The sequence below is a fragment of the Takifugu flavidus genome, chromosome 3 (assembly GCF_003711565.1).
Source record: "Takifugu flavidus isolate HTHZ2018 chromosome 3, ASM371156v2, whole genome shotgun sequence".
Taxonomy (NCBI): domain Eukaryota; kingdom Metazoa; phylum Chordata; class Actinopteri; order Tetraodontiformes; family Tetraodontidae; genus Takifugu; species Takifugu flavidus.
In genome coordinates this window covers 13,026,775-13,051,737 of record NC_079522.1, presented here as the reverse complement: position 1 = coordinate 13,051,737, position 24,963 = coordinate 13,026,775, and the positions used below count along the sequence as shown (strand labels likewise).

At 43.2% G+C, this 24,963-nt stretch overlaps 1 protein-coding gene across 5 annotated transcripts in view; it reads left to right on the top strand.

Annotated features, from left to right (window-relative positions):
* Positions 1-24,963, top strand: part of LOC130522782 (beta-1,3-galactosyltransferase 1-like) — a 69,855-nt gene that overhangs the window by 25,087 nt on the left and 19,805 nt on the right. For 3 of the 5 annotated variants that reach the window (XM_057027495.1, XM_057027496.1, XM_057027498.1), the window contains exon 2: positions 11,596-11,651. The exons of 1 other annotated variant lie outside the window; for it this stretch is intronic. The gene's annotated coding sequence lies outside the window, so the exon portion shown is untranslated. Of the gene's footprint in view, positions 1-11,595; positions 11,652-13,519; positions 13,562-24,963 lie in introns of all 5 variants that reach the window. One more of the 5 variants, XM_057027500.1, reaches the window with a different exon arrangement.

Here is a 24,963-nt window from a genome sequence, read left to right as displayed (position 1 = left end):
ACTGTGTCATCACTTGTAGGAACTGAAAGGTAAACGGATCCATTTCAGGGTGTCTTTTCCGCAGACTGAATCCTGTCGGTGCTGAAGAGAATGTAACCAATGACAACGAGGATGGGTGACAACCAGACACACTGACTCTCAGGATAGCGGGTAACATCAGAAGCTAATTAAGCTCTGACTTTTACAAACACAATTAACCCGCGATACAGTGATTTAGAAGAAAAATCTTGTAAACATTCTTTTAAAAAATGATGTCATTCGCTTTTCACCAGGAAAGATGCCAGGAAAGAAAACCAGTTTAAAAGCCCCTTGAGCGCTCATTTGAAAAGAAAGTTAACTCAAAGTCAGCGTCAAAATGTCACAATTTGTCCAGCTGTGCGGAATCCCCCAAGTGTTGACGGGCGGCAGCAGAGCTGTCTTTTGTCCTATTTGGAACGCTTCTTTCCGTTTTGGATTCGGTTGAGCTCAATTTGCCGTTAAGTGTTGTGAGTCGTGAAGAATCCTTCTGTTAAGCCTCTGTAGATAAAAAATATGTGCACTGTTGTTTGAGCGCCGCTGCACAGCTGGAAACATTTGTCAGTCGGGAGGTAAAATGCTAAAAAAGATGAGGAAGAGGGAATTTTTGAGTACCTCTCAACAAGTTTTGCATTAGATGATCATGGATGCTCTTGAATTGGGAGCCAGCGCTCATGCAGTGGCCAAGTACTCAGATTTTAAAATCACCCGCCCATTCCAACTCCTTGTTGCCAATTCCTCATATCCAGACTCTTCAGCCTCTCCACAGCTGCAGGAAACCGAGTCTTAATCACTGGCTGAGCTCTACCTTTTGGTAAAATTTACATGCAAAATCCGCCTGTGACTTTTCTCAAATATTTGCATAAGCCAAAAAAAAAACCAAAAAAAACTGTGCAAACAGCAAATAACCTCCACCTTTGATGCAGCACTGACACAGTGTAGTCAAACATCTGCAGCTTTCGAGGTTTTTAGCTGCCTTTATTGCAGCTTTTTAAAAAAGGAATTCTGTAAGAGTTCTGAGTAACATCTGAAGCTGGAACATAATTTACACAAAATCTGTGTCTAAGTCACGACACAAAAACCTCAAAAAATCCCATTTGGGTAAAAAAGAAATGCGGCATATTTGTTAAATACGAAGGTCAAATCAAACCCAAGGCAAGTTGCTCGCAAGAGGTGATAGTAATACAAGGACTTCAAATAAAAGATGGTTAGTTTTGATTATTTTTTTTAAACACAAATATGCAGCGGTGTCCCTAAAGCCAGTCTGGCCTGAAGGCAGCTGAGTGCAGGGCTGAACCAAATAGTCATGATATGAGTCTGTGTTGTTGATCATGTTGTTGATTGGTAACTGTCGTTACTGAATAGCGGTGCTGCATTAAATACAAATGTGAATTGGTTAAAACACATGTTACAGCACTGTGACACGTCCTCAAGTGACTTTGGGCACCAAATATCACATTGGTGTAGTTTGACATTTGCTTCTCAGACTTGTGTAACAGCAAAAGGTCATTCTGGAGAAGCCGTGTCCGATGGATAAACCGGCTCCTCTCGTCACCAATATGTTTAACTCCCACTCAGACAGTGGGAAATGAACACGGCACAAGTTTGGCTCTGTGGAAAAAAAAAAGCTTGTCATTTATTCTTCCGCACATGTAGATGAACATGCATAATGGATGATTCAAGATGATCAAACGACTCTGAGTGACACTTTAAAGGAGAGGATGAGGACTGATGACGTGCTTTCTTTCATTCACACCCGTTATTATCAGCTTTGCAAACCCCAAATCAGCCCAGAGGTAAATCGCCCTCACCTTCATGCGCTGCGTGTGTTTTGTTTAGAACCCACGATGTGTGCGCATATGTGTGTGTGTGTCTGTGTGTTTGTGTGTGCGTGTGTGAGTAATATTTGGCCTCTGGTCACTCGTCAGCCGTCGTTCTCATGAATACATATTTAGTTGTCATTGCAGCGTGCATCCGCCACCTGGATGGGGAATGCCTGGGTGGCATTTTGACATGCAGTTTGCAGCTGACAGCTTCAGAATAATCGCCTCCCGACTCCTGTGAAAATTCCTAATAAGCCGCTCGCTGGCTGTCGTTGTGGCTGAGCTGCCACTGCAGGAATTTCTCCGCTCATCTCCCTGTTCTTCATTTTCTCCTGAAATATCTGACAGCTGTTGTTCTTAATTTTCTCCCCAGCTAGTGCCCAACAAGGCAGATGGTGCAGCAATGGATGCCCCGAGCGCACTTTATCTCCGACATTAGCCTCACTGAAACAGGAAGCACGGAATATTCCTGCCCATTATGAGCCTTGGCCTGCCCACATCACACTGACCTCCCCCTCTTGTTGTCTTCTGTAGGTTTTGTCCACATTAGAATTATGGATTTCTGGCGATAATAACGCACCACACCAGTGTGAGCCATGCGATAGAAAGCTACGTAGTTTAGTTTCATGCACCCACAGAGGGTCGATGAATTGTCCATTTCTTTGCCTTTTACCATTTATCCATCCGTCTATTAAATAGTGTAGACGCCAGAAAGTGAGTTTGACACCGTATATTTAGTTGAACTGCTCACGTTAACGTTAACATTAACTAATTCTATTTATGTTGTTTATACATGTCTGGTGAATCGGTTCGTTCAACTGCTTTGAGTAATGAATACTTGTAGGTTAGTTTTCTGTGATAGGTTCATTAACTTTTTTCATCTGATTTGATTTGTTGTCATTTCAGACCACAATTGAACAAACCAGTCCCAACTGGGAACATGCATCTGCTGTACATCCACCTCCGACCACCTTGCCACACCAATTTAACCACTTTTGGGTGGCAACTTAGCCCCCTCTGTTTCGGTGCATGTGGCTGTCACACTGTGGGTCCTTCTGTGGAACTTGTGTGTACATTTTAAACAACCTCAGTCTGGATGGATGTAATGGGCTGAAAGCAGCTCACAGTGGATCTGATCGTACGTATTAACTTGAGTTCACCAGCACACAGCCAATTATTGGATGGGTCTAGAAGACATGGCTGTCTGTGCGCACATTCCAGCGTGCTCCTCTTCCTCAAGTGAAACAGGAAGAAAAGGCAGGCCAATTACCCTGAGCGATTTTTCTATTTGGACCCGGGGAGCAATCATAGCTTTCTTTTTCTTTCTTTTCCAGGGTGCTTTTGATAGTGTGGTGGTGTGGGCAGTTTTGTTTCTGTCAGCTTCCAAGTTTGGATTATTCCTTCTCACAGTAACTTTGTTTGCAGATCTGTCCTCCTTCAACCCCTCAAAGACAGCTTCTACATCTATGAGATACTTGTTTCCTCTCTGAATTCCTCATCACAGAGGGGTTAACGACAGCTGTAATCCCATTGATCCGGAAAACTGATCCCTCTTAATCCCATACTGTTAAAGTTGGCAAATGATGATGTGCAGCATGGCCGGCAGCTGCGGCTTTAAAATTTGTAGCCAACACGGCGAGGCTTCAGATGGCGTTCCACCTCAAAGCTATACTTCAGAGTCAGAGAAAGTCCTGGACGGCACACAAAAGACTCTTCTTTGTGAATCTGTGATTCGCTTCCTGCGGATGTTGGTGCATCTCTTTATTGCAGTGTTGTTGTCGACGCGGAGAACACAAGACCAAAGAGCATTTTCAGTTGGGCCTCGGGGAATGAGTCAGGCTGCCCTCATTCTCCTCCCTGTCTGCTTCCCGCTCAGTTTCTCACCTTTGCGTTGTGGTTTTTACACTTTGGCTCTCTGAAGTTCTGCTCCTGGGATGCCTTCGGTCTTCCTTGAGAACTCATCTGGCTCAAGCCAACACCCCATTAGGGGATCTAACAGGTTCTCAATTACTGTACTCAAATGCAGTGTAGTTTCTCTTCACTTGAAGACGCAAAGTGAAAACCACACTGTCAAAAAAAACATTCAAGGAGCCAATATTACAGTTGCAAAAGAGTTTTGACATGAAAATCTTCGCCGAGCTTTATTATCCACAATCTGTTTTCTGTGGATCGGCTTAACCGGGGGGGGCAGTGCCCTGTCATGGCCCGCGCTCGTCCTTGTCAGTTAATGATACTTGATGCAATGGCGTGGCTGCCAGTCTCAGTCAGCAGTTATGTCCAGGAGGGACTCTGGCAGCCTCCCTGGTTCAGGGTGCACTGGAGGCAACATCAGCAAGTTTGAGATGACACCAGACTGGCAGCTTCTGCCTCCTACACAACCTCACATTTGCAGAGACAGAAGGACATGAGAGATAAAAATAAGTCTTAAAACTTCATCTTATAGGTGTGTTTCATGCCATTATGTGTTGTAAAACAATTTTATTTTTCTAATTATTATTGACCACACATTTTGGGGCAAATTAGGGACAGTCTTACCTGACAAAATAGAATATGGTTGAGTTTGTTGCTTTCGTGCAATGTTCTGAGGCAAAGCAAGATGCTAACAACACATTTGTTAGTCTATTTTCAAGCCTGCAGAGCTGTTTGCTTCATTATTATTCCTTTGTTTAAAAGAAGTGTTATTTTCTAACATAAGCACTAGCTTATTTATTGTAAGCTCCTAGCTCAGTGAAGGACTTCAGCTTGATCCCGCAACAAGTTTAATCTATTATAATCGATCTCATTTACTGCTTTGTTACTTGCTTTACTGAAAATGTCTTAAGACTTTTTTACCCTAGAAAGAGAGTGCATTTATTCAGCTTCTGTACATCACATGAACAAGCTAACTGAATATACAACTTACTGCCATCTGAGTCCATTGCTGCTGCATCATTCACCTGTCGAGAGAAGCAGCAACACACACTCAGTGTTTGATAGAGGCGCAACACAAATTCAAACCCCTCCATTGCTTTGCTGAAGTAGGTGTGATGACGTTGGAAAAGGTGTGAACAAATCTCTTTTGTGCCAAAAGTGTTGCTGCTCAGAGGGTTCCTACGGCAACCATTGTTCGAGAAGGTTCACTTTCGGTTAACTTCCAGAAAACAGTGAGCAGATTAGACATGGGCACCTCGGTTCAATTGAATGAACTCAACCCATCTTGAATGTTATTTTCAAACAGTGCAAACCAACATGTTTGAGACTATTATGAGATTATATTGTTTATGACAGTATGTTCACTACAGTTGGAGGTACACGGGCGCTTCCACATCGAGGGGTGGCTAAAGCCAAATATAAATACTGCTAAATTTATGCTGTTAATATGCAAGAGTCACACTCCAAAATTATGCTGCAATGGCTGTTTCTAACCAAATGCTTTCTCTTTACACACAAAACATCGAGAAGAATTTGCAGGTTCTACTACTGGGACTACTTTCATGGCTTCATCTGCTGGCTGAGCGGAGAGTAAAAGGTTCTTTTTCTTTTCTTGCGTGATATTTTTCTAGACATAATCAGCCTTCAAACTTGGAAGAGGCCGTTCTTGTTATAAGAAAAGGAAAAAGTGCAATGGGCCATTGTTCCCATCCAAACTACATTTTCAAGGCACCTTTCTTGGAAAGTGTCTTGCTGCACACTATTTTTGTGACCCCTGTCAGTGACGCATTGTGTGCTAGTTTCTAGTCTCATTCAGAACACTTTTGTCCTTGCTTGCATCATTAACCTCCACCGTTTCACCCTGCGGCAACAAGGGATCCAATCAACTTGTGCGCTTTGTCAGCCCCCGCCATCTCCTTTCGTGTGAGACTGTGACACAAAGAAATTATCGCCCTGTGCATTCATCACAATTACTAGCACGGAGACTACAAATTTAATTGAATATGTAATAGCACGAGGGATTTAAGTCAGGCGCGGCTCATTGCGTTGCTGAAGCATGGGCCGGCCGCTGGATCTCTTCACGGGAAGATAACAAAAACTCGGCTGTAGAGAGCACACAAAGCCCACGGAGAGAGCTGCGAGACCAACTGTTCTCCTTCGCTGACACATTGCTGCATGATCCAAGAGTGATGATAGACAGGGAGGTCATAGTGCATGACGGTTATATCAAAGGGTCACACACCTCCCACAGGGTGTCAATGGGCTGTCCATGTCGGTGCCGATGGCTTAATAAATAAAAGTGCAGCAGATAAGAGCATTTAATGGGGAAGGCATGTCGATGTAGGGCAGCCTTGTTGATGCCCCCCATCACACTTTACCTCCTGAATTAGCTGTTCATGGTGAGGAATGAAACTTCAGTGCCCACAAATGGCTCCACTTTGAACAGAGAAAGCCATTTCTGATTCACTGGCGGCCACAGAGAGAAGGGATGGTGGCTGCTTGGCTGAGGCTAGACTTTGGGTGGTGGCGGCGTCCATCACAAAGCGTTAGGTGCAGGGATGAAAGGGCCAGGAGACACAGTCGGGTGCTATGAGGGACCAGAGCAGACAGACGGAGTCCTCTGAACCTTTGACAGCTCCTCAGCAGAAGGAGGATGATGGCAGGAAGAAAGGAGGTGGAGCAGAGGTGCCCAAGTGAGATCAAAGGCACACGCATCAAGGGCTTGTCTCCTCTTTTTTTTTCTTTCCCTTTGACAGGGCAGAGAGGTGCTGGACGGAGGGGGCTTGAGTGAATACTCAATGGCAGTGACATCTGCATGGTGAGCCTGTGGAGGACATCTTTGTCCAGCAGCACGCTGTCGTAGCATCACTTATGTTTGACGCACACTCATGCATCATGATGTTACATGCAGAGTGCAGATTTAGCACAACATGATTTATTCATGTATTCCAGTTAATTGTTCAGTAATGATGTTTTAGAGTTACAGCACATTAACTCACAATGTAAATTAAAGAATAGCTGGTCTAGAGCAGTTACAATGTTGGGCATGGCTGCATATGTAAATGTTTTAGAATGTAAGTGGTGGAAAATTCTGAGAGTGCACAACAACATAAATATCAAATGATTTTATTTAACACAAATCAATGTTAGCTTGGTAAATCCCCACAAATCTTAGGAAGCTTAACTTTAATCCTCCTTTTTCGGACTGCTAATTCTGCAGCCTATGTTTTGCTGCTTTAAAGAAGTACAACAGCTAATGTGGGCATAGTTTTCTACCTGAAATGACTATGGGATAAAAGAGGGCCTATGCATATGTGGCAAAATCATTTCTACAGCAATAGAAGGTTAATTTTTTTACATTTCACTGCTAGCATTTGTGTAATTAACCTTGAGCAGCTCGAGTACCGCATTTGTGCATTCCCCTGTCACAACAGGTCAGGCTCTGTTGGTCCCCCTTTGTCTGAACTAAAAGAAAGAACCTCTCTTGCAGCGACACACAGCCATCACATATTCCTTGATTGGCCCCGTGTGATCAGATCATTTCTTTAGTTTCCTAGAGAAGGAGAGTCGGCCAGACCTCATCCTGCTGAAGGCCAGCGCGTGTAGAGAAGAATGCAATGCTAAAAAAAAGGCCCTGAGAGTGTCTTACTCATTTCATATGATGGTGATGAACCAAGTGGCTCCAGACAAATGAGGAAGATATGACCCATTTCTCTCTGATGAGAGCAGCTGGCCTCTCAGCTCTGAGCTCAGGGGGAGGAAGGGAAACAAAAAGAGGGCGTGTTGCAGGCTCCATTTACACAATAACATTTTCAGAATTCGTTGTAAGACACTTCCTGTGCAGACGGCCATGCACCCAGGCCACCGATACAATGTATCACACATACCAGGCCAGTAGTTGGCAGGAATGAGACGGATAAACATGCTCTTATAAAGAAGAGAGGGATCACAAGAGTGCACATCTTCAAAACATCAGCAACAACAGCCAAAATGGAAGTGAAGTTTTGCATTTTTAAACAAAAACATTGTCGTGTAATTGAGGCTTTCGTCAAAAACCTTGGAGCTGTTAGCCTGTATTCTAACTGAATGATGGTCGTGTTTTGTGTCCCTGTAATAATAAGATGTTCTATTAGTGCCATCGAGGAAGGTTGAGTAGATATGCGTTTTGTTTAAATTCATTTCTCTATAATGTGAACCAGCAGGGACTCGATGAGAAGAGAAAAACACTCTTTCTGTCCTTGGCTGTAACAGGAGACATCTTAAAATGGAATTAAAAAAAACTCTTAATCAAAATGTTCACAGTTGTGCACATTTAAACGACACTTGATGGAACATCAGTTGGTTTAGTCGATGCCTTCCCTCCCCTAAACCAGCCTCTCTTTGTTCAACTCCCTTTTATTCATCACCACAATGACAGGTTAGGTTTTTTTACCAACCTAAGCTGACATTTGCCTTAACTGCACGGAAAACGAAATCTTTGAGGACTTAATTGATGGAAACTCGGATGGTAATGGGCCCCTAATTAGAGCTTTCATGAGGAATTGTGCACTGAAAAGGTCAAACACTTAAAGCTACAGTCATATCAGAAATGCACGGAAACAAGTGCACCGTGTGTTGTCTGCTCCGTGTGTAATTAGACTAATCAAGTTCCAGGTCATTTTGAATCAGATCTGGGTAGTTGAAATGAAATGTCAGAAGCATTTACAAACGTATAATTTGTGAGGGGATTATCTTGAAGTGTCTTGTTAAGGTGATGAAATGTAATTTATATGGGGAAAGTTACTCTGTTTCCTTATTCTTGGAATAACGGAAAAAAAATTAAAACCATGTACCTCTATTTCAGCAAACAGCAGAGCAAAAAAAATGACACCTGTGACATCATGTCAGACATATTATACGAAGAAGCCAGGAAAAGTAATCTTGCATGATTTAGCTCTTTGGATAGGTCTCCTCAACTGACCAAAATAAGGGAAACCTCACAACTACCAACCTGCTGTCATTTGAAACTGCTCCTTCATACTAAGAGTTATTATCTTATCCTCCGAAAAATGTTTCCAGAATTCTAGATATCACTCCACATCAGTCAGTTGGATGCTGAGATGAATTAAAGTTTCAACAGATGTGACAATTATGACTATAGTGTAAAGAGGTCCATTTTCTCCATTTTGGGGAAGGCATTTCCACGAAACTCCATTTCGGTCTCTTGCTTCATTTCACCATTGAACAGCAGCAGTTTATAGCTGAAATTGATGTTTGCTGTAATCACCCTGTCTCCATTTTAGATGGACTGAAATTTGAGAGGCAACTTATTCAGAAAGGTCAGAGAAAGCCTGCAGTACCAGCAGAGCTGGGGACTCAGCTAAAGCCTTTATCTTTCATCAAAATTCTACTCTAATGAGGCCAGTACACGCTGACCTGGGATTATGCTCCGATACAATTTAGGTTTGAAGCGAACAAAAATAAATGTGGAGTGCACATTTTACAATGATGACAATGATTTACAGCAGGTGGATGGAAAAAGAATAGATATTTAGGTGCAGAAATTAGTGTCTCTTTTTAGATGGCTTATTTTTGCAATTTACTTGTGATGCTAATCTAGAATTGATGAATTCCTTAGTAATCCAATTAGTTTAGAAAGGAAACATTCGAGGTCACATTTCCATAGTTCCCACAACGGGGCATCATATGAAGGTGTGGAAATCATAATGATAATATATCCATTTATGACTGGTTTTGTATTCTCCGCTAGCATATATCCTGGAACCAAAACAATTAAGTAATTCAGTAGATGTCTTACTTTAATTATTATCACCTCTTAAATTCGTATTTATAAACTGCTTTCGTGGGCTCTTAGGGTAATTTCTGAGATGTGCACTCATGGATGAATGATACGAGGAGTGCTCCGGTGGCAGGAAGGAAGATCACAGCTCATCACAATCTCAGAGATGGTTTCCACAACAGAGGAATTGAGTCAGGTTCTTTTCCCAAAGGGAAGAGAGATACAAACTCTAATGATTGTTGGCAGCACAAACCGAAGTTGGATTTTCTCTCCCTGTGTTATAGCCCATTGTTGAATAATTAAGATCCATTGTAATTTTTTGGCCACACGCTGTAATGATGGCAATAATTCATATTATGCTAATTAGCATGGTGACAGCGGTGGGTGGCCTAATGCATTCCAAAAGCAATGGGTTTTTATTTACTGGTGAAAAGACTCATGTTATCATGTAAATATGTGAGGAATTGTCTGAAATAGCACCGAGAAAGAATTGTGCCAAGGCCATTAAAACACGTTTGCGCTAATGAGTAATTCTCTGTATTCCTACGAGCTGATTGGTCCCCAGCTGCCTCCTTCCTCTGACTGAAAAGGTGCTGCCTGATACTGAATCCTTCAGAAACCTTTTTGGCATGTGGGCAGCTTGTTAATGGAGGGCTGTGATTACTCCGCTGAGCTGTCAACCTGACGCGTCTCCCCGTCGGTCAGGTAACTGACTCCCTGCCACGGCTGAGGCATGCCACTCAAAACGGGGGCTGGGAAGTACTTCCCAATTACCTGGCGCCCGCTGCTCTCTGTCTGAAAGCGAGAGGTGACAGGGCTCAATCCTGACCTGATGTGATGCTGCTGCTGTCTGTCTTCACCTGCGCAGCAGTTTGATAGTCACATCGTAATGGTCTGTATGTTTATTTGCTTTTCTCATTCCAGCTGGATTTTAAGGCTCAGGAAAGGCAGCACCAGTATTTTTTCAGGCTTTATTGGTCACCCAGGAGACCTTAGCTATTGGGCATTTATATTATGGTCTGAAGAGTACTTCAATAACTGGGGAAACAACCCAAGTGAGCTTTCAAAGTGAAATACATGATATGAAATGATATTAAAATAAATGGGGCTCCAACAGGATTTAAAAGTAATCAAACTCATAACGCAGCATTAGCCCAGTGTTTTGGTGCTTTGCTGACTGTCTGCTAAAATTTTGAATCCACTGAGGAATAATATAGATTCAAAAACACATTAATTTCTCATGTGATACTCACCACAGCCCACACACATTCTGGACATCACCGTCGTCGCCTTAATCCTCAGAGGGCATTTTGGACGGCTTTAAACAGGATCAGCAACACCATTAACTCGAATCAACGCATTTGGCTTTGTTTTTTCAGGGAACTAAACTAAAGGAAGTCCTGCCACATTGAGACCACGCGGCAGCCGTCTCAGTACTCCCACCGCACTCGACTATTCCCCACAGTTGTTAATGGTGCCAAGCCTCGGATGCTGAAATGAAACACTTTCTTTTGACATGATTTCTGTAGGTGTGTGTTTAATGACAACCTCCCGAGGTGAATGAAAACCTGAAAAGCTTCAGGAGCTGGATGCACGTGGGTGCAGCGGCTGTCGTATTACTCAACCAAAAAACTCAATTTGATGACTGACAATTTCATTTGACCTTTTTCGGGGTGTAAGTAGGTCTTGAATGATAAGTTCTCATAAAAGAGCGCACATCAATACACCCCCCCCCCCACCCACCCCCCACCTATTTGTTGCGGTTGTGTGCCGCAGCATACTGATCAGCCATTGGCTGATAACTCCTAAAGTCCCCTAGTAGTCTGCATCAGGAGCAATTTCAACCAAACAATCTGTGCCTATCTGTGTGTAATATCCTGTACAGGCATCTGGTCCTTTTTGTGATTCTGATTTATTATTTACATTTCTGACGGAATAGGTTCAACTTTCTGCTAAATTAGATACAGCTTAGAGCCTCTGGAAAGATGTTTATTGCATTTGAAATGTAAAATCCCATAAGGTGCCTCTTCCTTCTCTAATAACCTTTTTTTTTCTTTTTTTTCCCAGAGATAAGATGAAGTAAAGGAGCTCACATCGCCTTAGAGGGGAGCCAGCTGTATCAGGTATATTATGCTACACTTACCTCAGCTTCATGTCTGTTTCTCAAATAGCTGCTCAGTCATGGATGTAGTTTATTACTGGGTTTCAAATGGGCTTCATGATAGGCCATCGTGCTGGCCATGCATTGCACACAGCTTCCTCTGCTTAATAAAACAGGAACTGACACAGTATCCTTGAATATGTTAATGTTCCTGCCTCTGAGGTTCCTTCTTCACTGCTGCTGTTTAATGAAGCCGAGGTCTTATCACCCTTGCATGTGTCTTCTGGGTTGCCTTTGTCATCAAAGGGAATTGCTAAGTTAATAATTGAAGAGAAAATGTGGTGCATCCTGCTGCTTTATTACAGCTCCTTCACAAGCGTAGGGACATTTCGGATATGGCGTCAATTAAAGCTACTTTATATTTTAGTTCCTAACGATAACGATAACACGTGTACTGCTGTGGGTCTCGGCTTTATTCGTCGTCGATACCAAACCTTGGGCAAGGTTCGATATATGAAAAAATCCCCAGTTTGAGTAAAAATCCAATAGTTTACCGTTGCATATTTCGTCCTTTGCCAGGTAAATGACCTCTTATTTAACTGCCCCTTGCTTGTGATGGCATCACTATGACATCATCTTGATTCCTGCGGGCCAGATTTAGATGTAGAGTAAGCAGTCCTTTGAAGGTAGTCTGAATAATTGAAGGCACGCTGTGATTCCTCTGACATTTTCCTCCATTAGAGGTGGCATGATTTGGGATCTTTCCTTCTCCCCATCTTGTCAGCATCTTTGACAGCCTGCAGAGATATGGATGTGTATGGCAGGTGTTCCATACAAGCCACGCGTGCACGTTTCCTCTGCACCAAGAGCAGGAAGCATGTGAAAAGATCACCTCTCGTGCTGAGTAAATGGAGAAAAGGACATGGGTTCACCTCCTCTCACTATAATGTTTTTAGCAATTACTGCGCGTTGGCGAGTGCTTCCTAACTCCCACTCTCCTAATCACTGCTCTACATGCCAAATTATTACCAGCTATGTTCTGGGGCATAAAGAGAAAAAAAAATAGGTTTTGTATTTTTCAATGAGGACAGAGATGTATGAATACACTTGCTATAATAGAAATAGATGGGATTCTCAGTGAAGACCGACCCCCATCTTGTTTCAGTTTTCAGTCACTGATGTTTGTTACATCTCTGGCTTAAAAACGGCATCTGATCACAAAGTGGCTGATTCAGCTGCACAAGTGACCCTGTATCGACTCAGGCCTGTGTGGTTTGGGCAAAATATTTAGAAAAAAAGTGCTCGATGTGCTGTGGTTGGGCCGTCGCGTCTGTTTTGTTTGAGACAAACGCAATCCTGTCTCATTGTTTTAAATGTGGAGTGGGGGCTACGTCTTAGCAATGTTCATTTTTTGAGCTTGTCGCCAACATGTCGACCAACCACAATCTACGCAACTGGAGGATCTGCAAAAAGTGTAGAAACAACAATGAAGTCATTGATCAGATTTGGGAATTAAGACATCAAAGACATCAAATCACACAAATATCATTGAATGCGGAATATCAGCTGATCCAATATAGTCGATCAGATCAGTTTAGAAATCCACATTCGCGGTTATAAGGATTCTACTGCACTTTGTCACATTCATAAAATTCTCCTCCATAATTTCATTATCATGCTGATTATGGAGCCAGTTTAAATTCTAGTAATTCTGCAGACAGATTCATCTCTCAGGCAGTCGGAGTGTTGGTCTGTGAGGAGCTAATTGAATAATTTATCAAAATCCCCAAAGCCTTCATTGCTTCTCAAGCCCGATTTTGCCATTTTCTTCCCAATGAATACATTACACCAACGACTCGTACATCTTCCTTTATCTCCTTTCACCCCCAGAAAGATCATTGGAAGAGGTGCGACCTGGGTGCAGCTTCTCAGGTGTGTGGGGGAAAAGGCAGTGAGTGAACAGCAGGCTGGGCCCCAGCCAGCAGCGCTGAGCTATTTGACCACACAGCAAGATATCAGGAAACACCGCTTGATCCTTGATCTGGCTGGAAAGACGATTAAAGCGCCCGACCTGCCAACACTGGTTGTATCTCATTAGTAGACGTTACCGATCAATCACAGCTGAATTATTGTGGGTCATTAGGACTGTAAACCTTAAACACCAGCCTCGGGGGAGAATTTAGGTTGGCACAGCAGGCGGTAGAGAAGGTGATGAGCAGGAGAGGAAATGTGCATGCATCCTTCAGTCTGTATGAACTCCCCTTAATGACTCTGGTTGTCAGTGAAAAAGGTAATTTATCCCCGAAGGAGAGAAGAGCGGATCGTTTTCCCCCGTGAAACATCCCATATTTGAATGCATATTAGCTCCAGAATGGCAGCTGCTGTGCTTATGTGAAATTAGGTCTACTTGACCTGCTGGCAGATTTAGAGACAGCAGCAGAGATCGGCAGAGCCAAGCTGCACAATCTCCACGTCATGAGACGTTAAAGCTTACTTGGTGGTTATCTCCCTCGGTGCCTGGCATTTTTGGACATTATTCCAATTCAACAGGTCTATTTGTAAGCAATCAAAGAAGTGAGTCTTTAGCAGGCTTTCCAGCCATCACAGTTTGAAAGGGAAATCTCATCTCAGAAGATTACGGTAGTTTAAATTAGACTATGCGAGGGTTTCAACCGTTGAGCAGCAAGAATCTCTGATTTCATGTAAAACTCTCTCATGATTGCGAAGCCAGAAAACTAGATGAACCAGGGTTTATACCACTGATTTTTCATGGCGTCTCAGTGTTGAAATAAGTGTTCCAAAGGCTGAAGGTTATCCAGAACCTGCCACGTTCATGCTCCCCACTCCACGCCGTACCGGACTTCTGGTCGTGTCAAGCCTCGACAGGGGTGAAGAGTGAAAGCAAATGATGCCTTTCATGTTGTTGAGGATGGAGGGCACTGGCGCGTGGAGGCCGCTGTGCTAGCATCAGGTAAACTGCTGGTAGCCCCGTGTAACTTGTCTGAACGTTTGTTTAAAAAAAAAAAAAATAAAACAGCTTTATTTCAGAGCTCCTTCAGCCAGGAAATATAATGGCGCGATGAGAGCGTTAGAATATGCAGTGTTCTGACTTCAGCGTGAGAATAACTCATCAAGATAATGAAATACATCTTTCAGAACAATGTCCTCATACTAGGTTATAACGTTCTACTTTGGGCAAATATCAATCTTTAATCAACAAATTGAGGCACTTGTAAAAATGCTCGGTTTTGCACTTAATGTCTGTCTGATGGTGTTTGCCTCTTGGAGGAAGAAAAGCATTGGATAGAATTTAAATTTACAGCTTGAATAGAGAATAACACAAACACACATATTTGCACATTAATGCTGTCAAAACCCAAAAGCCCCACAACTCGTATGAAAGTGAAAACACACAGGATTGAATCTACATAAACTAAAATTGGAAAAAGACATTGCAACCACCCCGTGGTGGTCCTGACCATTCGAGCCAACCACACATTTGATGTTGTCAGCTTTTCAAGCTGCTTTTGTTTGGAAATGGCTGGATTGGATCTCGCTTGGAACCCACTACAGCGGGGGTTTGCTTTACTGCTAATTTACAGTTCTGGGCTGGCACGGGCTTGGCGAGTTGTCCATCAGCAGCACCATTTTTTGAACGGCATTTGCTTCACTGCTCCTCTCCAGCTTGTACGCAGTTTATGATCAATAGAACAGAGCAAAGCTTTTGTTGTTTCTCAGGGGTTTTTTTCTCCTTCTGTTGGCCTGAAGACAGCGATGTGTTCATGGACAGGCAATTCTCGCACCAATTGTCTGGGCATGTTTAGATGATGCAGAGGGAAAATTTGAAGTTCTTCTTCTGTGCCTCAGTAATTTGCATTTTAATTGTATCATCTCTTTCCGAGATGTCAGAGATTTCACTTTGTAATTCTTGAAAGGATTTCTTTGAATTTCCCTAAAAGTCTTTCTGCAAAGAAAACGGCTGCGGTCCCACCTGCGGTGGGATCGTTGCAATGGTGGTTTTTAGTGTGGGTAATCCTTTCCCGCAGTTTGTATCTGTTGCATCCCGTGTGCAGCGCCCGTTTGGACCCTCCCCGCCGTTGTATGTGGGGGGGCTCTAAATGAGCAGTAGCAAGCAGGCAAAAACTGTCCAATGAGGGTTTTTTTAAAAAACAAAGATATGTGCTGGAGCTGTAATTAAAGTATATTTTTGCTTCTATTGGGAAATAACTTTCAGTCCACTGCAGCTTTGTTCAATCTTCGGTGCCAATAGCAGCAGCTGCAGAGGGCAGAGAGGAGCATGTGTTTGCATGCTGATTTGGTAGTTTCTGTACAGTTTTTCTTAAGTTTGGTGCTTTTATAATGAGCAAGGAGATGCTTTCACTCTCGAAACCTGATGCAGGCTAAATCCCACCTTCTCCCACCTCTACTTTAACCTTTCCATGTCTGCTTCTCCTTAATACTGGCTACACTTGGAGGTGTTTTGTCTGTCTCTTTGAACGGTGCTGTTTGATGGTGAGCCAGGGCTTGTGGACTTTCCTCCTGCCCAAATCCTTTATTCATTTCCAGCCTTTTGTATATTCAGCGTGTGATTGCATATTTTCAGCCGCGTGTGACTTTGATAAAGCTAAACTCGGCGCAGATGAATAGGCCCTCCCTCTGCACACTCACAGCACACTTCATAAAGGGGACATTTATAGCCTGCAATGCTTTTGCTCTAACCTAGGGAATTTTCACAATAGTGTTTTGCCGCTGCATACAATTAACACTACTTTCAAAAGGCCTAACTTTGTGAGGCCATTAATCAAGTCTTGATCAACTAGGTTATTTTTCACCTTTTTTAGACGGAGCACCACTGAGAATTTTAAAAGCAAGTAGGTGAGGGGGAGACGATGAGGAGGGAATGAGAGAAAAGTGACAGGATAATCTTTTTTAATCATTTCATCCTAACCTTTTAACCCAGTGGGATTGTAACTCTACACATTCAAAGCCACAGTCTCACAAAGACATTTTTGCATTCATGTTCAGGTTTTCATTATTTTGCTGCTTTGACGGATCTTGAACAAACCAAAGATTTACTAACGAACTCCGCCACACTGCTGCTGCTGTCCGTCCCTGGTGGCTCCGTGTGTATCGCATCGTATGCTAAATACTTGAGTTAGTGGTATGTTATGAAAATGTGTTTATGTTAAAAAGGACTTTGTTCTGGCACATCTGTGGGATGCGGTAGCTTTCAGTCGAGATGGCATGGTGTGGCTTATAAAATCACACGATTTACTGGCATCCTTTCCTCTGAGCACCTGCAGCTCTGTTTCAGAACAGCGGGCGCTTATTTTGTTTTTGTGAGCAGGCAGATTAAAGAGGAGTTCAAGGTCCAATCAAAGTCCCAGTCCCCACCCCCACGGGACAGTGACGACTCCCCGCCACCTCTCCACCCCGACAAACTGTCTGCTTCCTGTCCTCCATTTTGACACTGCAAACAAAGCCTCTCTGACCTTGCTGAGGCTTGCAAATGTGCACCTAGTTGCTGTGCTCATGGCTCAAGGATGAGTGCCCACAGCTGATGGACCAGCTCTGCTGCTCACACACACACACACACACACACACACACACACAGTTTGGGTCCCTTCCTCCCCCACCTCCCATGATCACAGGGTCCAGCAGCAACCCAACCTCTAGACAGCCTCACTATTGAGTGCTCCCTTTACCCCTCCTCCCGCCTCCTCACCCATCACACCTTCAGCATAATAAGTAATTGCAGGCATCGCTGCATGGCAGCCACTGCGTCCCTCTCAATCATCAGTGCTGTAACCTTCCATCCCTCCCCGTGGTCTAGTTTGACCACCATTCGCTGTTTTGTTTATTTATGACCCCTGGCCCTTCGATGAAGGGAATTATGGACGAGATTACAAAGCCAAACGGGTTGACTCAGACCCCATTGTCATTACTCATGGCTTGTCCAGCAAGATTTGGAAGACGCTGACATGGAGAGAGAGCTTTTTGGACTGTTTGATCATCCGAGAAACCAATTCGGTATGCTCTTGCAGTCAAAGATGTTCGTGTTTCAAGGGACACCTGAAACGTGCTGTGCTGGGGGAGGTGGGGGTGGCTTCTGCTCCTGTAATTGAAGTGGAATTGACAATAGGGACTCTGGAGTTTGCAGTACCAGGAAGGGGGTTGGAGTTCAGGGACGAGTGAGGCATAGGGAGCACACAAGGTAATAGTCAATTGGTCAGTTTTGTATGTATGTCAGTTTTGCAACATCATTTTTTCTAAGTTTGGTTTCATTTTTAGAAAATGTCAGAGTCTGATTTTTAAGTCTAATTTTTAATCTCCTATTTCTCTCTTCTGTGTCCCCTGAGGGAACACCAACTTGGCTCACAAACAGATGACTAAAAAATGGGTTATTTGGATTAGAGGGGCTTAAATAGCATCAAACAAGTGATCAAAGTTTGCGATTCAGGCTGCAATTTTACCTTACCCTCTGTGAAAAGGTGACATTTTAGAAATACAGGTTCTCCACCTGACAAGGAGCACAGCTGAGCACAGCGGGGTGGCTGATTTTCACCTTAATACACACACAAGCACACACGTGAACTCAAACACTGACAAAATCAGCAGCACTCATTACCATAATGTAGGCTGTTGCTGTTGTAATGCAGATGAGCTGCAGTTCATGTTTATGATTGCAAACATGTTTTATGTGCATGAACTTAGAATCTCCCATCAATTTTGAATGCATGGGCCTGACGTGAATAATTCTGACAGCCCCAGGTCAGCTCTAACAATGCCCTGATGCTGGTCCACGGCACATTGGTTCACAGTGGTCTCTGGAACAAAAATCACCAGCCAAACTTTAACAACACGTTAATTTTGCCTTATAAACTTTGTCCGTCTGTTATTTACACCCCTTTTGATTTCCTGCTTTGGTTTGAAACGGCAAGGTTCTACGTGGGATGTTGAACATTCCCAGTTGAAACAGATCAGATAGACTCCGAATTGCTAAAGGTAGTGAGAAAGAGAATTTGTGTGTTTGTGTCCGTATGTGTGTGTCTGTGTGTTTGCGTGTGCGACTGCAGTGTGACAGCAGTGTTCTTTGCAGCAGGTGGGTGTTAGCAGTAGAGTAACAGATCATATCAAGGACTTTTTCATACTGCTAAATATTACACTGGGTTGTTCTTCTGTTCTACGGCTGGTGGATGGTTCTGTGCTGCCTCCTGATTTAGGTTACCCAGGGACCCTCTGCTGGAAGAACGCTCAAGGACATATTTTGATGTCACAGCACACAGGAGGAGCAGCTCGGCATCCTTTTTACTGTTCATGATTTTTACTGTTCTCACCATTTTTTGTCACTTTCACTTATTTTTTAATGCAAATAACGCTGCTGATGGTGGCAGATTTTTTTGTGCAAACTCTATAGAGGTGTGGGTGACCTTCAGATACAGTGAATAGCAGACCAAACAGCTAGAACTCCAACATTAGGCACATTCCCACCGCCAGAGTTCCTGGTATACTCCTCTCACTTTCCCCACCTGATGTTCGTGTCTCCTCGATGGGAGGACCCCTCTGTAACCTCAAGAGATTCAACATTCCAGATGTGCAAATTATCACATGCAATGTTACCTCTGTGTGTGGTGCCTACAGTCTGTCATCACGGTAGTTCAGAAAATTGTGCGTTATCTCGTATTTGTTCGAAAAATGTTCCACTAACTGATTGCTGACAGTGTGAAGTGGTCTTGCAGTTTCCCTAGTCAAACAGTAGTGTTTATACTCGGGCTTGTTCAGATTGTGCGGCGCTCTGAACTAGAAGTTCGATCTAGAAATCATAAGAGACACCATTGACGATGTCCCGCACCCATAAATAACTATGCTGACATGTGGTAGTTACCGTTGTGTCCAAGTTTGCATATTTCATATGTGTCAGGCCACTTGGACATGATTTATTTTATTTCTTGACAAGGCAATACCAAATAATTAAAAAAATTACTCACTCATTATCTTAATTAGATGACAGTAATGACACCCTGTTTCATGAGAAAAGAAATGCTTTATTATTATTTCTGCAGGATCACATCACACCATTGAACCTTAATTTAAACATAAAACACACATCAGAGACAGAAAGCTCATGCATGGTGCAAGTGTAGCCATAGTAACCAATGTCTAACTTGGCATTACATAGAGCAGGCAGGCAAACACAATACTTTTTAAAGCTTTCTCTTTAGACATGTTCAGCTATTTAGATGTAACAACCACTCAATTATAATGTGACAGAGCACCAAAAACCCACTAGAATGTCTTTAGGAGACTGCAGGCCTGAACAAACCTGCTGAAAGATATTTGGATGTAAATACACGCGTGATCATATTAGTGCCTTTTAAAGTGAAAAGGATTTTCTGCATCTTCTGTTTCAAATGTAATTAAATATTTCGCATGAATGCCACTCTGTTGATGTGCTGCATTTCTCCAAATATGAGCCCTTCATCTCCAAGAGTTATTGTGCATGAAATGAGAGGAGGGAGTAAAACAAGGGTGAGAAGAGAATATTAACTGCCCCACAGCGTAAGGACCTCCCTTCCTACACCGAAGTAATTTAACAGCGGCACCAGAGGACTCGCCACATTTGACATATAGCGCTTTACACAGGGGGTGACAAAATCTGCTTTGATAGGATGTTTCAAATGTTTTCCTGGGAGAAAGAAGCCTCAGCCTCTTGTGTTAATGAGCATGACTTTGGTTTCACCTCTTTTAGCTCCATGCACCATGACGTGCATGTAATTTCCTCCTATAATGTGCTACATGATGTTTGTCAGATTATCCTTTGCAGAAGTGTTTGGACTTGTGGGATCACAGGAGTTACTAATAGCACCCACTTTAACTCCAACGTGACGGTGTGGTGTGCTGCATCTCAGCGGGTCACCTGAAGCAGACACACACACCCACACACACACACGAGCCCACTAACCAGACTGTGTTTCATCAGCTTGGAAGCCATAAGATATCCACTGCATGTGTCGCTGTTGAATGTTTTTATAGCGTATTCAACACGATGCCTTCGTGTGTATTAAATAAGGCGCCTTCAGCAGCAGATTATGTGATTTGTTCAGGGGCTCTGTTGTGTTTGACTAGTTGCATTTTGATTAAAGCCTGACTTTTGTGAGGAATTACAAAACGTCACTGTAGAAACAGGTTCGAGCCAGTGGCGCAAATCACAAATATTCATGCACAAAGGGATAGAAGTTAGAGGTGGTCCTGCTGCTCGTGATTGATGCTCATGATTGCTGACGTTATAACAGATGCAATTAAAGTTGTTGTGAGGCTAAGAAAAGAAATCTGTCTGGAGTGGTGAAATGGTTTCTCCAATATTAAAGAATTAAACACAACACACAATCTTTTTTATTAATTTCACAACAAATGGGCGGTGGTTTCTCAGTCTGTTGGGAGCTGGGCTGAGAAGCAGAGGGTTCTCAGTTTGAGCCCCAGTACAGACAAACCTTGGAAGGTGTTCTGGTAGTGGGAGAGGTGCCAGAACACCTTCAGAGCACTGCCGAGGTACCCTTGAGCAAGGTACCGAACCCACAAATGCTCATATAGGGCTCTGTGATTAACTGGCCACTCATCCAGGGGTGGATGCTGCCTTCTCCCATTGTGTACCCTCCCTGTGACCCTGAAAGGGAAAAAATGGTGAAGAAAACGAGACTCCAAAAAATATATTGAAGCACTGTTTATGAAGCACTTATTAGCTTCAGCAGCTGTTGTGGTTAAAGTTATTACTTATTATTACATATACAGCCATCAACCATCTGCTGGCATACTGACAATGTTCCCTTGCAGATGGAATATGATATCCTGCCAACGTGACAGGCTGAATCTCTTTCTCCAATTCTCAACATGGATGCTACGAACATGGTGGAGAAAATTGGCCGGACTCTCGCTCATCCGTTGCAACAAAGAACTGCTAATCAGACCATGCCCGCAATCAATGATGAAGAGGGTGTGAAGACTACAGCCTCAAAATTAACTCTACATGTTCCATCTGCAGACCCAAGCATAGCTGATGCATTAGAGAAGCACTTGGGGGAAAGGGGGTGGGGAGTGGGTGGACTGGGGACCAAGGTAAACCATAAATTGTAAAAACAAGACTAAAAGACCTTGCTCAAAAAAAGAAGATTGTACTTATTGTAGGTACTTTGGATAAAAATGGGGATTATAATGTCCTTTGTTGTGGTCACTATTCACTGTGGCTCAGTAAGATCTACTAAGGTATTTTCTGCAAGTGCTTGGTTGATTTTCCGTTTCTTTTCGCCTCCAGTTTAGGGTCAGCGTTGTCATTCATGTGTTGTAACAAAGTACAGAAGGACACACTGGCTCCTTTCAGACATTCCACTCCTTTCTATGCTAAGCAACAATTTCTCTGTGATGCATTTCACAGCTGAAGACAAGTAACCAGTTGTCTGCCAAACTCTATGCTTCTTGTTTTATTCAGAGCAGAGTCGGCACACCTACACACTATATCCCGCAGGCTCCGTTTGCATCCATTAGCAGCAGCATTTATGCTGCACGTTTGCTTGTACGCATACGCTACTCCCAGACGGCATGCGTGCCCACGTGGTGCGTGCACACGAGAGCAAAGGAGGAACACTGATTTTAGTCTAACAATGGAGTTTAAGAGTGCAGCTGTCACTCCAGACCAGTACCGCATCTCAGTAGGAAGATTCATTTTAATTTTTCTACATCACTGTCGGAGACAGGAGGCTGTAAGAGGAGACAATTAGACCCATGAACTGTGTCACAGGGAACATTTAGGATTATTATGGACATCATTGGCTGATGGTCTGGTCTGGTAATGTGAGATTTATAGGAAAAATGCACATTTCCTGTTTCTGCCTTGCGTAACATACTGTGCAACTTCCATTAGGCCTAACGCAACATCACCTGTGAATCAGCAGCCTTCCTCTGGCAGCGGTCGCTTCAGCTGCAAGGTCATTTGATGTTCTCCTGTGTTACGCACACACACACACACACACACACACACACACACACACACACACCCATGTAGGTTGTGGCAGCAGCAGCTAGTGGGAACAAATTACAGAGGAACAGATGCAATTTTCTGTCATTTGTTGTTTTTTTGTGGCATGAAAGCGAAAAGCAATTTCTCGCCTTTCTTTAAACCTCAGAAAAGACCACTGTGGGCATTTAGGTAGAGATATTAAAAAAAATGTTTTGATGTTGAAATTGTTTTTTGCATGACCTCTATTTTTCATGCATAAAATGCCCTTTCTCCTACTTGGTTTTCTTAACACACGTGTTGTGCTGGCAGTGAGTGTGGCAGCTGAATGTGGTACCAACAGCCTCTCTTCTATTCCCTTTGATGTCACCGACATGTTGACGCAGGTACAAACCCGGATACGAAGCAACACGTTCAAAGAGCCGTGGAACACCTAGTGTAACATCTCAGAAGCTAATGATCCCCACACGCCGCAAAAGCAGCAGCAATTCTTCAATAATATCACCTTATATAGGTGATATTTTTTCATCCGCTATTTTGGGCAGGTGGAGGTCGGCGTGAGTTGGCAAAAAGTTGTCTGGTGGGTTTTAGTCGGGCGATGAGAAACTGCTCCTGAAATACATCCCAAAAAAGACACTAACACACACAAGCAGCGTTTCTATGGTAATTCTGGGAAGCATTTGGTGGATATAGTTTCAAACTGAAACCATTTTAGCTGTTGTTGCTCCAGCTCTGCAGCTGCTGTCTGTTTTTACATAAGTTCTTTGGAAAGATTAAAAGAGTTGACTTGCACTAGCTATAACAGTTTCCCTTCTATTAGATTTCAGTTATTGCTTTGTGGTCTCACTGGAGCTTCAGGTATCTTTTCAGTGCAGTTGTAAATCTCCAAGGCAAACACATACTCTACAGAGGCTGAAATGCTATCATCTCGCTGATGTCCACACAACACAACACAACACGAGGCCATTTTAAAGCAACACTTGGTTCAAAGAACACGTGCCGCGGCTAAAACACTTGCTGTGTTTTGTGCCTTCGAAAGATCAATACTAATTGGCCATTAGTGAGTTTAAGGTAAACGAAAATAATATCAGTTTCCCCGCACATGTGTATGCAGCTCTTTATTTCCACGTGCGGGTTCAAGGTCATTATTACACAGCAGGTTACTGTCACGGCCTCACGCTGTCCTGCTGCGGTGCCAGCAAGCTGCTCATTATGGTGTCTCTCATGAGACGCTGGCCCGGTACTGCTGCTCTTGGCTCCTGGGTTTTATCGAGTGCGTCAGACCAGGAGTCAGCAGAAGATGTCATTAACTTCAATATACTAATGAATTGGGCTCAAACAGCCATGCATAGAGGCATGTTTAGATGGTCTGTTCGTCCTCCGTCCTTTAAGACGTCAGTGATGAAGACTGCAGTCCGACCACACTCGTCTGCAGTATCTTTATTTACCCTGACAATTTTAATGAACATTAGTGAGAACACTCGTGTAAATGGTGTTAAAGAACTAGTCCAGGTCGTTCAATTAATTATCTGCAATTACATAATGGAAATCGCTTGCCGAGCCATGAGGATGTGACGCGTCTCCGAAGCAGTGCAACACTACAACCTTTTTGTGCCGGGTTGTGTTGACATCTCTCGCAAATGAAGCCACATTTACACGACAATGTTGTCACCAGAAACAGCAAAGTGTTTTTTGGGTTGTTTTTTTTTTCAAACGCTGTGTCTGCACGGAAAACGATGCGCGTTCACACGCTGTAGCGAGTCGTGCTGGAGGGAGACCTCTCATGAGGAAAAGAGGCGTGAAAGCAACCATTAACAGAATAGTTATTAATATAGGGATATGTTTAGCCAGCTTGCATGAACTGGCCATCAAAGCTTCATTGTTATTCTAGATAGAAATCAAATGAGCAACACCAAGTGCACAACTTAGTGATAGTCAAGCATTTTTGGGTTCGTGCACAGCTTTTATAGGACTTCAAGTACTGTTATTTGAAAAGACAGAGGCAATTAATAAAAAGTTTTAGATACCTTGGGACAAGAACCAGTATTCTTGAAAATAAAGAGTGATATTGATTGAATAGAGGCAGCAAACCTGTTTTTATTTCCCTCTGTATCTCTGCTACTGTAGCAGTAATAAAACAGAGCCGACATCCCTCGCTAACTACTCTGTCAAACCAGAAGTGAACTCTGACCTCCGGCGGTGTGGCTCACATGAATCTGCTACAGATTCGAGCTGGGTATCTGGCATTTCTTGAAAAATGTTTTGCAGTCTAGGTTTGGGCTGCTATAATGGAGAGATGCACAAAAAATGCGTACATTTGACAACA